Genomic DNA, 14,997 nt, shown 5'->3' with positions numbered 1-14,997 from the left:
CTTTGTTAATCTGGCTGCTAGCATTTCAAAGCATACAGATTGCATCCATTTGAAACTGTTCGGTACAAAGTTATTCTATCTTTACTATGCATGCAGTGCTCAAATCAAAAGGTTCAATTTCATACATAAGTGGACATTTAATCAGAACACAGTGATTCTGGGCTCAATTTCTTCAATGGCTCTTTAATAAACTTTGGCCAAGAAGAAATTCAGCCCTTATCATGTTGAAGTTGAAACACATATAACTATTTTCTTAAAATATTTCCTTAATCCTTTCTTTCTTTGTTTTATTCTTTCTTTCTTTACTTTTTTCTTTTCTTCTCCCTTCTTACTTTGTACCTTTGTTTCGTTCCTTTTTCCTTGCTTTCTTACTCTCTTGCAACCTTTATTTCCCTATTCTTTATTTTCATTTTCTTTGTCTTTTCTTCTTTTGTTTTTTCCTTCTTGCTTTCTTGTTCTTTCTTTCCTTCTTGCTTTCCAATTTTCCTTCTTCCGTTCCTTCTTTCTTTTCATCTTTCATTCTTTCTTTTAATCTTTTCGTCCTTCTTTCTTTCCATCTTTCCTTCCATCTTTCTTTCCATCTTTTTTGCTCTCCTTCCTTCTTTCCTTCTTTCATCTTGCTTTGCTTTCTTTCTTCTGCTTTGTTGTTTTCTTTCCTTCTTTTCTACTTTCTTTCTTTATATCTTCTTTTTTCTTCATTCCTTCCCTTTTGCCCTTCTCCATTTCTTTCTCTCCTTTCTTTTCTTTTTTCTTTTATTTTTTCTTTCTTTCCTTATTTCTTTCTTTCCGTCTTCCCTTCTTTCTTTCCTTACTTCTTTCAATCTTGTTTCCCTTCTTTCTTTTTTCATTCCTGCCTACTAACATTCCTTCTTTTGTAAACATTTTTCTTTCCTTTTTCTTTCTTTTTATCTTTCTTTCTTATTTTTTCTTCTTCTTATATTTCATTCCTTTTTATTTTCTTTCTTTCATTCATTCTTCCTCCATCCCTTCTGTGTTTCTGTCCTTTCATTCTTTCTTTCTTCCTTTCCCTTTTTCCTTCTATTTTGCTTCCTTTTCTTCCTTCTTTCTTTTTTCCTCTCTCTCCTTTCTTAGTTTCAAAGCATTAACAGTGGCTCCTACAACATACCCCTTGCAAATATTGATTTCCTATGCAGTTGTTTTAGAAGTCGGTATAGTTACTGACTGCTAAACTAGGGTTTGTTTCATTAAGAAAAACAAGTTTACGGTCTCAAACATTCTGAATCTCTGTCTGAAACTGGAAAACGTTTTGTACACCTGACCCTTAATTAGCTGTGAATCAAGATTTGGTTAATCAGGGGGGTCCTCCACCAAACTATGATTGAGCGAGTGCTAGAGTCAAAGGCAAGGCACAAATGTATTGGATTCTACAAACAGACAGAGACTATTGACCATTACATGACTTTGAAATAAAAAAGAGCACACAACTTGTTGAAGTCTGAGATCACGAGGTAGGGAAGATGACCTTCTGTTGTAATAAGATGTGAAAGAGAGGCTCTAAAAGTCAAGTCCATTAGGCATGTTTAGCCTGAGCAAGCACACATGACTTCAGCTACACTCTTACACTGAGATAATAACTCAAACTTCACAATTCCTCATAGCACAGTTTGAGGCACATCAATGATTATTAACAGATTCATTTTCAGTTCGATATCTGATTCATACCATTCTAAGGAACTATAATCAGAATTCCAGTCCCTGTCATTAGCTTTATGTTATATGTTATGTTATGTTATGTTATGTTATGTTTGAGGAGGTGACAAATTCCGCTCTACCGGTGGAATTGGCGCTATTTTGGCCACTCTGCATTCCACTTGAATGGAGAGTTCCAGCCAGAGTGTTTTCTTGTGCGCAGCTTGCCAATGGTAAGTTGGCAAGTATGTGCGAGAATTGGCGTCCCCTAGCATGATTACCAAGCTCTACGAGGGCACCCATCAACGTTTTCCCAATGTGGGTGGTCATGGGTGGTAGCGACCGGTCATAGTGGGAAAGCTAAAGATCGAGTAGAAAATCTACTGGAGCAGCAACCAAACCAACTTGAAAAGCAGCGCCCTCTGACGCACCACATGGTGCTGTGGTGCTGATTTTTTAATGTGGAATGAACTCCTGATGCTGAAAATCAGCGCGAGCAGCACGATGCGCCGATTCCCTGTCATTCATAGAACTCCGCAGAACATCGCTGATTTTTCATGTAACTTCACAGAGTGAAAATCAATGAGTTCATCCCACCCCTAGCAACGTTATGTTATTTTGTGTCATGTTACGTTATGTGTATTTATATAATGCACAACTCACCCAGAAGGCTATTCTGGACCTGACTGAAACAGGAGCTGCATGGGCCCAGCCATGGTAGGGCTAGATGCAGAGCCAAGTCTTCAGTTGCTTACTGAATCAAAAACTGAGTAGCAGACTCTGGTGTGTGGGGACAGGTCATTCCAGGCTTTAGGAGCAACGTAGGAGAAGGCGCAATTGCCAGCTCTGGTTCTGCATTTGTGGGGAATATGTGTGAGTAAGAGTCTGGCTGAGCAGATGTGTCTGGTAGGTTTGTGGAAGTTTATGTTGTTATTGAGGTACGTGGGTCCAATCTTGTGTAAGGCTTTGTCTGATGAATCTATTCATGTATGTCAAGATACAGGGTTTCCAAAGGGTAGCTTGTGGCAACTGGTAGCTTGCCAGTAACCTAGAAGTACCCCCTTGAAGCGTAGCCTAGCACATAACATAGTTCACAGGATAGAAAAGCATTTGTTATGGAAATACAACATTCTTCCGGTAAGACTGCACAAACTCCCTCTTTGGCCTAGGACAAAATAAAGAGCCATTCTGATTTGTAAGATTTTTAGTTCTTTCATCCTTCAATTGATGACTAATCAGTCCTAAAGTCATTATAGTTGCAACCTCCTCTAATACTTTTTGCTCTGAAACCACTCTGGCAGTCCTTTATGGAGAGGATGAAGTTTGGTGTGAGTGTGTTTTATGAAAGTTACAACATAAGCAGGATAGCCCAGTTCACATAGATGTATAATGCCTATGATCACAGTTGTGGCTACTGCTATTGAGTATCCAGATTAGGAGGTAAAAGAAATAGGAAATAGTTCAGAATCTCACCAGGAAGGAAAGGAAAACTCACACTCTCTAGACTCCTAAAGATGCAGCCATTTCTAGTTTCACAGGCCAGACCGTAGGTAGTACCTACCAGATAAAAAGCAGGGGAGAGGGTGTGCAACTTAGGAAAATGGATGTGTCAAGTTAAAATGGGAATGAGGATAGTGGATTCAAGTCAAGGCGTTGTTCTTCGTTAAAAGGGAGAGAGACCTTGTGCACTCATCCCTTGGAATCTGTCGACAGGTGAGAAAATATCAGGCATAAAGAGAGAATGAAGTTCTACTTGTACTGTTCCAGAAAATGCATACAAATATTGTCAAAACAGAGTGTGAATTGGATACAGAAGAAGGCAGCAAGCTTAGTGCTGTTATTTCTTCACACGCACCACCAGGCTTTTCCAAACAAAGCCACACAGTGCACCAACCAAAAAGTCTTGCAGTGAAGAGGACTGACCAGACTCGGCAAAGGAAAAGGTAGCTGGGAGTCTTTCCACTACTGGAGTTGGTAGCCACAGCCATGGCCAGGAGGAGGAGGATAGGCTGCATCACAATGGGGTCTCTAAAGCTGGGCAGTAGTAACAGTAGCACTTTCAGGTGGTGAAGCAAGGTAACAACAATCTACTTGAGCAGGAACAGGTGCAGAGGTCACTTGGCCAGCAGATTTGGGGTTCCTTGTATTGGTGGTCAGCTTGGGGAACTTCATAATGGTATGGGTGGTTCACACAATCTGTTATGGACTTCACCAATGGGGTGTGAGTGCTAATTTCCATTGCTGGATCTAGACATGCTCCCAGTCACAGGGTTGTAAATTATGATAGGCTCCAGCCAGGCATGCAGGGATGCTTCAACCCTAAAATGAAGCTGTTGAAAGTAAATAAGTTACGTAAAGTGCTGCAAAGTCACATCATTAGTCAGGTGCAAACGAATTGAAGCTGGAGGGGTAAAAGGAAGGTTCAATTGTAATTTCCTAGGGGTTCAGTTTAGGCATGACTCAAATTGACCAGAGTGCCAAAGATAAAGCATAGGGCCACCTTAGTCATGTGTCAGAGAAAATCCTTACTATTTTGTGATAACCTTTCAATCCTTCTTAAGAGTCAGTTTGGTAAGCACATTGAAAATGTTATTTAATTACCAAATCCTTACATACGTCTTGAGCCACAGGTAGGCCTACCTGAAGAAGAATACCAAACCTAGGGATATCTAAGCAATTATGTGGCTACAGTGATTGCACCAGCTCAAGTACATGAGTAGGCTTCAATCTATACTGAAAACATTTTACTAGAACCAAAACATAGAACTTGGGCACTCCCACCAACAGAACACCATTAAGGCATTCAAATTAAATCAGTTTTAGCATGTACCACAAAAAAGATGGGTGGGCAGCAGGGGTGGTTTTGAAACCCTTTCCAATGTTGCTGAAAGTTTGTTGGGCAATAGAAGATGGGATGGGAGCAAACCATTCCCTACCTGTGGCACAGATATTGCGATCTCTGCTACCGTGTGAGACGCCATTTTATAGAAAGTCACGTTTCTGAAGTAGTAATTGTGGGGAAACCACTGTCCTTATCTTGTACCTCCACACTCCAAGTTTTTTTGCACTCCTGCTTTAATCAATCACTCCTTTCAGTATCAAGAATACAGTCTTCTAATTAAGCAAGATTGTATAAGGTGGGCATGATGGGCATAGCAGCCTGGGACACATACAGAGTGACGTAAAAATCAAGGGACAGAAAAGCTCTTTTAATGGTATGATCCTTGGGGAAATACCTTCTAGACACCTCATCTTGCACATGTTGATGAGCATAACATTTAACATAACACTTTTAGTAGGCCATTGATGAACATCAAGCAGTGTGTTTATAAAGAAGCCTTTTTTGAAAGGGACTTCAGCAGATGTGAGTGTATTTATGCGAATCAAAGAGATACACACAGGACTAGTAATGTGGTGAGAAATACACATTAGAAATGTCAAGTGTATCAATCATCCAACCACCCAAGAAAGGTAAAATTCAGACGTTATAATGTAAACCTACTACCACCAGTATCAATAAGCCATAAGGCGGGATTCCATTGATAATAAATAACATGTATGGCCCCTTCTGAACTACAGAGATTAAAGCATTCACAGAGCAGCTGGTTCCCCCTTGAGCTATCCTAAAAGATAGGGTTTTGGTCATGTGAAATCTGAGTCAATTCAAGTTGTTCAGGCTAACTATACAAATTCCTAAATTTAGTACCTTAACCTTGACCCTAAACACTCTAACTAGCTCATGAGTTATCCAACAAGTGGTTTGTTTGACATGAACATAAGGCTTTAAACTAGGATGACTTTTGAAGAAATCAAATCTTGCCATGACTATAGAGTGCTGCAGTACAGCTCCCACATGAGGCTATAACAGAAGACAGGCAAAATGAACCAAGAAAAATTGTGCTTGCAATCAACCAAGATCCAAACCAATTAAATTGGGGGAAAATTAATAAATGCACAAGTCTTATAGAAAACCACAGCCATCACTGACCTGTTCACTTGAAAACATACTTAACAGCTGCAAAATGTATGTGAACGTCCTGGACAAATCGAATTAATCTCCATTTGAGCCAATCCCTCCACCACTCATTAATCCTGCTGTTACAAACTTTGAAATGATGAGTATAAACAATGGGGCATGTTCACAATGGAGCTAATGAGAACAGGAATTAGTACTCTTTTCTTAGTGCTTTATAATCTCCTAAAGACCTTTGTGAAATGGCCCCAAATGTTCTAAAACAGGACTATTGAGGGAATATTCAAGTACAGTTCATAGAAATAGAAATAACTGTGCCCCCTTTTCACATTTACTAATACTGAGTTGGATATTTTTAAGGCCAATCCACAAAGGCACTTATGAGTATGATAAGTAGTACTCATGTTTCACTTTTTGCACGCATAAATGCCTTTGTAAGATGGCCGTAAGTGCTCAAGAGCTAGAAAAGGTAAAACCTAGAATTGACAAGTTGAACCAGGTCCTGGAACCAAACCCACCTGCAGCTACTCAGCAAAGACATTTCAAAATATCAGAAAAGGTCTCTAACTCTAGGCATAATACCAGAATCACTAAAACAAGCTGTTATCAGACCCACATTAAAGAAAACTGCAGCCAACCCTCTTGAGCTTGGCAGCTATAGGCCCATTTAAAACCTACCATTTATTAGTAAATCATGGAGAGAAAATTAAACACCCATTACAGGACTTTGTGGAGAAGAATAATGTTCTCTGTGACAAATAATCAGACAGTCAAACTGAAGGCTTAATCACTGAGAAGTAGTCCATGAGACAATAAATCACAAAATTCACCCGGAACACCAGGAAAATTGGGCTGTAGTCACCAAAATAGCACTCTAGTGGCATTTGTTATTTTTCCCTGACTAATTTGGCAAGAAAAACAATACAGGTTTAGAAAACGGGACGCGGCAGAATGGTCAGCTTAATGTACGTGCAGCTCTGGATCTCATTAGGCCTCGATCTGAGAAGTCAACCAAATCTGAAAAACTATAAAAGCAAGAAAATCTGACTGTTCATGGAAACCTTCTATGTCCCTTCCAGATGGAGCTGGAACTATTGTGATCCTGAAGAGGAAGCGGGCACCACTCTCCACTGATCCTGTCTTTGAGCCCAGGGTAAATAACTGCAACCACCATATTCGGCTTGCCTCCTGTCTCCCTGATTGCTATCAAAGGATAGAATACAAAATCTGATCTTATTTATCTCTAGGATAGGATAGTGGCTATAGGACAGAAGCTATGGTGTTGAAAAAAACAACTACATAATTAATAGGATGGAGGATTTTGGATTTCAATCATAAAGTATTTTCCATTACCAACCAACTCCAACGTAGCCATATAGTGTTTTTTCAAATAATCTCCTTAACAAGACAGCAAGGCAAAGCCACTGACTCTAAATGCACATTGCTAGGGTATTTTATTAGTGTAAAACCAGCTGCCAAAAGATACAAGGATGGATTTAGAATTCAGCTGCAAAATTTCGAACCACCATTTCAGCAAATTTACATTCTCTGCTACAGCGACAGAATAATTGAAATATTTAATGTTCTTTTCCAGTTCAGCAAAAGCGTCTCCATTAAAGTGACCCTGTAAGTCATCAGATGAGGTGATTTTATTTGGGGTTGTAGGAGGCTGGTTCAGTTTATGGTGTACACCTATGGTAACCCTTAGTGATAGTGAATAGGTGTCCAGATAGTAGCCGAGATGAGCAGCTCAAGCTTATCTAGGAGGAATATAAAGCACTTGCCCTACCATATTAGTTAGACAGTAACTCACTCATAAGAAAGAGCCACACAAGTGTTGCAAAAATAAAGATCACTTTATTACAGCATCACTACTAGACTAGCATCGGTATATCTCCCTTTGGAGATATCTACACACACTACATACACAACATAACCAGCAGAAATAGTATACATTTATTGGGCCTTATGGGGGGGGGACCATATACTAAGTAAGTGGAATGTGAAATAGTGAACTCAACCTAGGTGAGTATAGTAGTTAGTTAGGAGCTGGGAAAAGATTAAAACATCAGAGGTAAGGACAACAAGTAATCTCAATGACCAGGTGCAGAGGGGTTACATACCCAGTCGTCCCATAAGCTAACATAGGAAGTAGTGGTTGGAGTTTGTTTGTTTCAGGACCCTCCCCAGCAGACCCCGAGGAAACCAGCAGACAAGTGGAAGGTTGACTACATGGCGACAGATGATGGGCTGCAGCTATTGAACAGTAAGTCATATTTATTTAATTTGATTTGGGTGGGAAACGTATATTTTATTATTTGTGTACATATTATGTGATTTATTTTTGGAAATGTGTATTTTATATGTCCTAATTATTTTTTGGAACAGATTGAGGTTGTATTTTGATCTTTTCTGGTTAGTGAGGTTTAGATTTTTAATATAGATAATTAATTCTTTATTTTACTATTTGTCTTATTTATAACTGGAGGCTTGTTGGATAATTTGACTGATATAATTGAACATTATGTTTATTTTTTATATAATTTTTTTTTGTCATTTTAGTTAAGATGATGTTATAGTTTTTTGTAATTTAGTATTTATTTTACAGTATATTTTGGTTATTATGTCTAATTAATCTACTCCTTTGTTGTTTATAAAGAGTTTGACTTTAAATTGTAGCATGTCATGCATTATTTTGGTTTATTTGCTTAGTTTAGGTTCAATTTGGGTTACAGATTGCCCCATTCATAGTTGTTGGTAGCTGTGCTCTTTTTGTAATGCTTCTATAAATGTATAGAGTATAGGTTGAATATTGTTTGTGGATAGCAGACAGTGCGCATTCAGAGTGTGCTGGACAGGGGGCCCCTGCACTGCCCATACCATGGGCATGGTCAGTGCAGGGGCCTTACTGTTGTTCCTAGCACTGTGGTTCTGCTAGCCTTTCTATGGCGGGCTCCTCGCCATGGAAAGGCTCGGAGAAACAGGAGTTGTGGTCAGCATGGCAATGCTGAGTTTAGTGGTGCCACGGCTGACCACGAGTCTGACCGCCATCAGCCCGTCGGGAACCTTTTTCCTGGTGGTGATGATAGACCCCTCACAATCCAAATGCTAGGGTCTTAATGTGGCGGTTGGACCACCCGGAGTGCAGCGGTCCAACTGTCACCACTAGTCTGGAGGTCTTTCAACTGCCAGACTCATAATAAGGCATTTAGCAATTGCTTTCCTTTCTGGGACGATGTGCATATTGGTCTTTCTGTCATTGTGTCTGAAAGTAGTGTATTAGTATAAATAAATATAATTGTAAAATGTTTTTCAGTTTGTTTTTTACATATAAAATTATGCAATGACTTTTCTAATTTATACTTACATGTGCATTCTTCTTAGATGTTTCACACATTTTTGCAGTTTTTCAGTTAGGGGTGTTGTAACGTGGAACAGATGCTTTCTTTGCTGTTGGAAGAAAAACATGAGTATCAGTTTCAATTTAAAGATTTATTTGTAGGTAGTTTGGGTTGTTAGATTTTTTCAAATCACCTTTGGGCGAGTTTCCATTTTATAATTTATATATACTTACTTTTTCTGCCTTTTGTTGATTTGTGATATGTGTTGATTTTCGGCAGATTAGCAATTTTCAAAGTTGTAGTTTTTTCTGTCAGTAAGTACATATAGAGAGATAGAAGATGGAGAATGTTTGGTTAATTATTTGCTATTTTACATTTATAAATTTAATTAAAAGTAGGTTTTAGTGTAAACATATGTTTTACCTACTTGCAAGTTAGGTGTCAGGATGAAGACATTTATTTTTTAAGGCTCTGGTCAGAGAATCGGTCAGAGTTTCCTCATCTTGCAGCTCTTGTCATGTTTGAAGTAGTCAGTTGATGAAAATTGTGTGCCTTTTGTATAGTTTATTTAATGTTTGTGTGTTTTTAAAGGTTAAGTTTGAAAAAAAAATCATTTTATTGGTTAGTTTAGTTTTAGTTTGATTTTTTTTTATCAGTTATGTGCTTTATTCAGTGGTAAATGCTAATATAGGTTTTTATTTCTAATATTTAATATGTGATTTGATAGTTATTTATATATATATATATATATATATATATATATAGTTGTATAAATGTTTGTAGTTTCTGTAAATAATGATTTTTGCGTATAACTTTTTGTATTCAGTTATATATTTTATTGTGGTGAAATATAATGATATTGGTGATGTAATATTTTTTAATTTAAAAACATATATAATATATATTGTTTAGTGTTGTAATTATTTGTTTGAGATAAAAAGTAATTTTTGTATATTCATTCAAAATAATATAGGTATTTAGGTGATATTGTTGTCGTTATTTTGTGAAGCATGTTTTGGACATGTGTTTATTTAAAGGTGACGATATTTTTGTTTCTGAAATGTGTGTTTCTGATGTAAGAAAAAAATCAATATTCTTAATAATTATATTTCTGTTCTTAATATTTGTGAATTGATTAGTTGAGTACAGGAAGGCAATATTTTTATTAACAATATTTATTTTCCAAGATTTTTATTGTTTCAATATTGTATGCATCAATTGTATATCAGTGACCTTTCTGGGGGAAAGGTGCTGATGGAAAATCTGCTGATGCCCTAACTGTGAAACTTCTGCCACCTATTGTTATCACTGGAAATATACTGATAAAGTGGTGAGTCATTGTCAGTGGCCATGTGGACAGCCCCTAAATATGCTGGATGTGTTTTACAGCATGTTATGAATATTTAACTCACCTTTATTTAAAAGACCACTATACTTTGCATAGTGGGTGAAAAACACTCGGTTGGAAATCTACCCTGTGTCATTTCCAGTGATTTAGACTGTTTCCATGAATTCTTCCAATCACTTTTTGTATGTTTTATACAATGACATAAGTGGCTACAGATATGCCTAGTGGTGCATCTCTTGCTCCCTGCACTACAGGATCAGAGTTATTCCTCACCCACAAGACCTAAGGAGACCAAACCTGAGTTGTTTGTGCTCCCTTCTGGAGAGGACCTCACCTGGCAGTTGAGGATGGTATAGAGTTGCAAGACATGAAGTCACAACTTATCTTGAAATAATATATAAGAGCTTCTGCATGAAGTGGACAGGAGCAATCTGAATCTGGATAGCTTAGCAATGCACGATTAAACCAGAAGATGTAACACACTGAAACAAATCCCACTGTTCCCAAGGGACAGGAACCAATAAAATGTCAACAATTCTTTGTTAAGATGTTGTTGTCCCATTTTCCAAAACACCACACAAAGGAGCCTCACAGATGCATGACCTTCACAAATATCAGCTGGTTCATCACAGACAAGCCATTCCCAACACAGATGCAGACATGCTCATTATATTGGTTTCAGTGAAACCAGGGCCTGACTAGGGACCCAAAGCAGCCCTGGCAATTTTGTAAGACCAGCCCCGTGTCTGGAGGGGGATGGCAAAGCACTGCTGTTTTTGTTCTTTTGTTACTGATGGTTGATATTGTAGCACTGCTGCAAATTCAGCCCCCAGTAACAAAACTGGCTCCGACCACTGAAAAACATCCCCCCACCCTTTCTGCCTAGCAGGAAAACACAAATTGGGTCTATTTAAATAGGCACGATCAAAGAAAAGATTCTAAGTTCCAGCATTGTTGATGTCATCGATATTAATATTAAAATCTTCAAACAAGGTGAAAGTAGGTCTATGTAAAGCCAAACCAGCTACTAAATCAGGAAGGCTCTGGATGAAATATTCATAGGGGGCCAGGGGTCTATACAGAAGAATTCCCAAAAACGTAAAAGTAGGATTTAACATCAAGGAAAAAGACATGCTCTCACAGACTGGAGAATTGAGGGGTGTAAAAAGACACTTAACCATTTCCCTCTAAATGACAGCTAACCAACCCCTCATCCCTTCCCTGCCTCGTTTAACTTACTTATGGGGTAACCAGGTGGCAGAGCTTGGGCTACACCAGGGAAGGAATCCTCATGGAGCCAGGTTTCAGTAAGGAATAGCATGTCCGGTAGTGACTCAGTTAAAAAGCAAAGAATATCCAATTTATGAACAGCCAAAGACCAGCAATCAACAGCGAACATCTGCCAGAATGAGAGTTTCTAGACTGATGGGATGTGAGCAAGAGTCCGTTAAAGTGGTTTTAAGTGCGTGCAATTGACTAGAAGTATAAGTTACCCTGTTGTGTGCGCAACTGGCATAATCCTGGGCCCATGGTCCCATCTGGACAGGTGCAGCTTGGCTTGTCTTTGAAGCGTCTTAAGCGCACCAGCATTACACCTGCTCCAGGCATCTGCTGTACAGCCTCCCTTATATGGGAGAGGATGAAGCTAAATGCAGCAAAGAACTAGAGCGCTAACCTTAAAATGGCGGCTCTAGGTGTCGTTGGAAGTAGGGGAAATAATGGCATCCCTCTCTCATACAACACTCTTCCCTAGTCTCAAGCTAATCCTCCCTTCCAGAAGTGTCCCAAAGTGAAGTGTTCCGAAAGAAAGGTAAATGAACCACAGCTCTTGCGTGCAATAGTGCAATCTTGAAAACACTGATATCACTGATCATGGATATCAGGTGAAGGTTATGCAAGTGCAAATTTACAAAATAAACAATAAAAACATACAACACACAGCAAAGAAACAACTTAAGACCTAGAAATGCCATCTACCAGATAAAAATTGTTTCGATGGTTAAAAGAGGTGTGCCGGCAGCCTTACTTGTCTTCTGTTGGCGACAATGAGTCTAAAGGAACTCAATTCAAAAGACACCCATCATTTTGAAAATATGACAGGCATCCAACACCACTGAACCTATGTTCGACACACTGCCCGTTCACCCTTTGAAAAAGCTTTGATGAAAACCTAAAATTGTAATAAATTATGTGAAACAAGCACCTTATGATGTGGATTATATGTCCATTTTCAGTGGTCTGGTCTTACATACCACACTACTTTCAACCATGTCTATTACTGCTTGGGGTTCGAGCAATAACGTCTCATTATATCACATTGTCCCTCTATATGCTTAATGGTAATCATTTCAGAAATAAATTCTTATTCTTTTGATTAAAAGTCCAATCTGCTGCAAGACATGATCTTCTTAATAATGCACATTTTTTAGGCCTGCCTCAAAATAAATGGGCTCATCTTCCCCATTAGTGTAAATCAACTTTTTCATGATGAGACATTTCTTATTTAAGAATAACCTAAAACTAAAAATGAGGGGCATATTTACATAAAAGTGGCACATTGATCCTGATGCGTCACTTTTCTTGCGTCGCTCCTGCCCCACCTAATGACACCATGGTGGTTGTTAGGAAAATAGCGTCAAAATGTTTGATGCTATTGTGGCACTTTGCTGCACCAACTCAAAAATGTTGACGCTAGTGCAGCAAAGCACAGGGAGGCCCATTGATTAAAATAGGTGTGTCATTTTAGCACCTGCTCTGGGCGGCATTAAAAATGAGGGAAAAAATGACGCAGTGAAGAGCTATAAATTTCATTGCACCATTTTTCATGCCTCCCTACATTGGAAACCCCATTGCATACATTATACCTGGCGCAGGCATAATGTGGTGCCAGGGTTTCCAAAGTAAATACGGCACAGGAAAAAGGCCTCCTTAACGCCGCTTTAGCGTAACAAAAATGAAACCGGGACGGCGCAAGGTGGCCTCGGGGCTTGTAAATATGCCCCTAAATGTTTAGTCGTCATTCGCCTTGTTCCTGTGTACCTATGTTTACAAACGTAACTGGCAGATGACGACAGCTTTGATGAATAGTCAACACCTAGCCTATTAGCTGTCGTAAAAAGTTTTTTGCATTTCAACCAAGTCTATCCAACAATACATATCTCCTCCCATTAATTTTCATGCTGGAGATAGATTTTCAGCACATGGCTGCAGAGTAGATGTTGACAAGATAAGAGAAAGATTTATGTGTGTAATACTGCACCCACACTGCAGATGCAATGTGCTGGATATGAGAACTGTGAGATGAAAAATACAGCACAAGAAACGGGTTCTTTTTGGGATGCTGTTGCGATTTTATGACCGCGAGGGTTTTCCAATTAAATTAAAATCTCCAAAGAGCTGATAACCAGCATGTAGTAGCTTTGAGAACTCCCTAGAAATGGGCTGCAGTTTCGTAGATGACAAACTAAGGGGGGAGGATTTATGAAGCTAATATTATTATCATGGTACAGTGGAGTACTGATGAAAATAAGAAAGACATTTAGATTAAATGTAAGGAAGAATTGCACTGATCCGTTTCAAATCTCCACTGATTATATGAGTGTTTTCCCTACTTCTGTATTTGTTTTGTTAAATAGCTGTACTGTGAACAGTGCAGGAAATAACTGTGATCCAGCTAATACTGAAATGGAAATGGGATGTGGGCTGGACTAAGTGAAATGTGTTGAATTTGTCCCTGTGTAATTTGCCGGGACACATTCAGCAGGGCCCCAAATCGTGCAGGTGGTGGGGGCCTTTCTTATTTGCAGTTCTAGCTAGGCCCAAAACAAAGGAAGTATTTAAGGGGCCAGCAACCCTCCCTTTGTTTCAGTGTGATGCTGGCTCTGAATCATACCACCTAAACGCCAATGCAATAGAGGGAATCAAAGGCATACATCATGTTATCACTTCACAAGTAGCAAGGGAAACATTGGAGGCAGGTAATTGATTTCGTTCAACCTCTGCATATAACCAATGTACATACACTGTAAAAATGTGAGGGGTATCTGTCAGTATGAGCATTAAAATAGCACTTCTTATTTTTTTATTCCATTCTCTAATTGCCCTATTCATCCCAATTTAGATGATCAGATTTTTTTACATGACATGCACACACTCTATGCATACATTTACAATAAATCACGTGTGAAAATCAATGCACATGATATGTTACATATGATAATGAGGGCTACAAGGTGTAGGAGTCACTAGTAACCAGAAAAGACCACATGATGTCTTTTCTGGTTGGTAAATTTAAGAGTGCATGGTCGGGAGAGACCAAAAGTCAGGATTTAAAACATAATGCTGTGCATGTGGTTGTCTGTGGTGACAAAACTTTATCACTATCCCAAATCAAATATTTTTATAAGTCTTTTAGTAATGACAGATTGAGAAAAAACAGAATGAGGTTTTACACCCAAGCCTTGCAACATAGTGCACTGTGCTAAATTAGAAGGATTTCAGATTATGAACTACAAGTAACAAAAGGCTTTTTATGTCAAAAGCAGTAATCAATTTACCTACCCACATAAAGAAAAATCTTTTATTTGCATGATACACAATGTGCTTTGCAGGAGACAAATTATCCCTCTCAGCTACCTTAAGAGTCTTAAGTGTGACATGATAAATCGAAGATCTCTCCAGCAACT

The sequence above is a fragment of the Pleurodeles waltl genome, chromosome 5, assembly GCF_031143425.1.
Source record: "Pleurodeles waltl isolate 20211129_DDA chromosome 5, aPleWal1.hap1.20221129, whole genome shotgun sequence".
NCBI lineage: Eukaryota > Metazoa > Chordata > Amphibia > Caudata > Salamandridae > Pleurodeles > Pleurodeles waltl.
The sequence above is the reverse complement of the archived record's forward strand: the minus strand, read 5'-3'. Positions refer to the sequence as shown.